The sequence below is a fragment of the Priapulus caudatus genome, unplaced genomic scaffold (assembly GCF_000485595.1).
Source record: "Priapulus caudatus unplaced genomic scaffold, Priapulus_caudatus-5.0.1 Scaffold542, whole genome shotgun sequence".
Classification (NCBI taxonomy): Eukaryota; Metazoa; Priapulida; class Priapulimorpha; order Priapulimorphida; family Priapulidae; genus Priapulus; species Priapulus caudatus.
In genome coordinates this window covers 141,201-144,643 of record NW_014577603.1, presented here as the reverse complement: position 1 = coordinate 144,643, position 3,443 = coordinate 141,201, and positions in this window count along the sequence as shown.

The following is a 3,443-nucleotide window of genomic DNA, read 5'->3' as shown; positions in this document are numbered from 1 at the left end:
CAACACTCAAAAAATTACTACGCAAATCCGTTCTGACGGTTTCTGATAAAGTCGTCTATGATTCGACGTCTGACGCTACCTTTCGCACCACAAAAAATCACGGCACACAAAAAAGACACATGTGGGACAACGACATCACGAAAAATCACAAAAACATTCTCTACAAAATTATCACACGCAATCTGCAATATCCAATTTCTTGTCGAGATATGATTGATCGTGACTATACCTAACCTAGAGAAACTAGCATTTTCGATATCGATCTCACACCTGAAACATTACCTCGGGGGGGGGCGTAGTTTTATCCAGGCGCTGCGCATAATAACACACTGACACAGGTTGATGCACTCACATCACGCGAGCTGTCGCATTTCGATCTCAGGTGATTAAGAAAACCAGATGCGATGGCGGCAGGAGCGCAGTCTGCGAACGGTGATGCCAGGAGAGTAATTAGGAAGGACCTAGCCACCATCGCACCGATCCACTGTGGGTACCTTGGCGGTCAGGTTCCGTACTAAAACAAAATTTAACCGAAAATAACAATTATACATATCTGTATATATAATATTGTAATATATATGTATATATTTATAAAGACTCCACGCGAATGTGAAATCATTGATTTAGATAGTGCTTGCCATCTTTATCATATTAGTCGGGCGTACGTATCTATTTATGTGGCACTTACAGTTCCTGCGATAAAAAACTCGGGAAGCTGGTTACTTGAACTACATTAAAAAAACACATTCTACAATACACCAATGCTGTTAGTACGGCTCACCGGGGAAAAGTCTACGTAATCTTGCTAAAACATCCCAGCAATGTGGAAATCCATATCGCAGGCCAACGCGCCCTGCATCATGTAAATAATGACCTGAAGATGAACAACAAATTTATCTGCGGATTACGGAACATACTACCCTACCTAATATTATTGGAAATATTCGTTAATTTGGGCGTACTTAACTAGCCGCTTATTACAGTGTATTCTACAAGATATATTGCGGGCTAGGACCAGGAAAAAACGGCGGACCAGTTGTCTCTTGAAAAGCTGCAATGCCTTATGAGCGCGTATCGACGCAGATAATAACAGAGTAAGGAAGGAGAGCGGTGGAAAAAGGAGAAAGAGATGATGAGAGGAGGAGAAGGAAGATGAAGATGAGCACGCGAGGACGAAGAGGGGGAGGAGGGGAGGAGAAGGAGGAGGAGAAGCGAGGAAGGGGAGGAGGAAGAAGACAAACCACGGAACATAAGAGAATTAAGAAGCAAACAAGGAAAAAGCAAAGAGAAAAAGAAGAAGCGAGCTGAGAAGAGAAGAAGAAGTAAGTAAAGAAGGAAGAGAAAAAGACATTAAGTAGAAAGAAGAAGAAGAAGAAGAAGGAAGAAGAAGAAGAAGAGAAGATAAGTAGAAGAAAAGAAGAAAAAAAGAAGAAGAAGAAGAAAAAAGAATTAAGTTAGAGAAGAAGAAAAAAGAAGAGAAGAAGAAGAAAGTCATTGCACGACGAGAAGCAAGCGTGACATCTCACTGAGATAGAGTGGCGCCGCTCGCGGGTTCACCCAGGTTGTATCGACGCTACGACCGTGCGAGCGAGAACCAGACACGAGCTCCGGCACGCCACGCACCAATGCTGCCCACCATCACCGCGTACGCACCTGGGTTAGCGCCTCGAGCCCTCGTCTCGCCTCCCTACTCCTCCTCCCTCCCTGCCAAGCACATCTCGTAACTCGCTCGCGTTTCCGTCGCGCCCCCCTGCGTTCGGCCCGCACCGTAGAGAGTGTGGCGTGGCCGAGGAGCAGCGCGGCCGGCGCGGAGAGTACGAGTGCCGATAGGCGCAAGCGGCTGCCGCCGCCGGGCCCAGGTTAGCTGCCGCGAGCACGGAGACATCGCTGCCGCGATGGTGCTGCGCCTCAGCAGCAGGCCGCTGTTACTTGCCTTCGCGAAATCGGAAACGATCCGCTCGCATCGTCGTCAGGCAGCGATGACGTAAGGCGCGGCGACGGCGTCGACGAGAAACGCGACGCAGAAGACGCGTCATGAACGACGCGCACGTCGGCGCAGCGACGCAGATGGCACGGCGATGCGCCACTCGCACGCGCGGACCGCGCACGACGCGTGGCGCTGCGGCGCCGGGCGCCGCGGCGACGTCGCTCGCGCGCGGGTGCTCGCGCCCGACGCTTCCCTTCCGGTTCATGGCGACGTAGTTTATCTTCAGACGTTCCGAATCCATTTCCGGCAGAATGTTGTTACGGCAATGATTTACTTGCAGGCCGCGCGCGCGTTGATGCCTCGCGACAATGTTCACTCGCCTGCAGAGTATCGACGAGCCCGTCAACGATCCGTGGTCGGATAATGAGCAGAACGCGTGAGGACAGTTATCCACGCTGGCTTAATTTGATCCCACTGCTACGTCTAGTAGCTGCTTATAAATGTAAACTATGTGTCAGTCAATGTTGCAGACGCTCGTTTCGCCAGCGCAGGGGACTGTGTCGTCGAGAAAGCACCTGAAAAAAGGAGACGGCAGAAATGAGCTATCGTTGAGAAACAAGTCTGAAATATGTCTGGAATTCGCATACCAGTCTTGTGGGAATATGCACACCTTGTATGTATGTTTGTTGTATGTATGTATGTTGCTGTATGGGAATGTATGCTACCTTGTGCTTTTATAAGACAGTGTCAAAATCAGTTTTTCATTTCAAATAATCGCAATCATTTCAATGCTGTCTTGCCCACTACGGCCGACCTTCCTAGAAACGACTCACGCGACACCACCCCCCCCCCCACACACACACACTCACTGTCGCACCACCTATACATACCAGAGAATTTACTTACACGCGGCCACTCAGTGTATTTTAAAGCAACCGCAATATAGTGGGCGCGACGATGCCGTAACACCTTGAGGCAACTCGAGCGACCGCAGAATGCAATCAACTCGTGTTTACGGACGCGCGGGTTAATCAATGTGACACGGGCTAGCGAATGCTACGCCGCTGCTTCGTGTCACGTACAATTCCGCGCTAATCAGGATTGAGCATTAGCTCTTGCCTGCGACTCATATTTCTCTTTTCTATAAAGCTGAAAGTGCCGTGTAACTTTACTGCCAACCTATAGAGACATTTCTCAGCGTAAAAAAACGCCGCGAGCTTCTTGCGCCTGTGCTGTCAATTAAATAATACATCTGTATATATATAATATATATATATATATATATATATATATATAAGAGTTCGCTAATATAAATCCATAATAATCTATTATGGACTCTTTATATATATATACTATAACGCAATATCTCTTGCCTAGGTGCCGGATCTGCCTTGCTCCTTAAGCTACCAGGCGAACATAAACCATACGTGGCACGCGGACTGCGGCGCCTTACCTGGCCTTGTTTCATGCTAAAGAAGCTTCATTTACCACCAAACAAAATTGTAACAAAAAATAT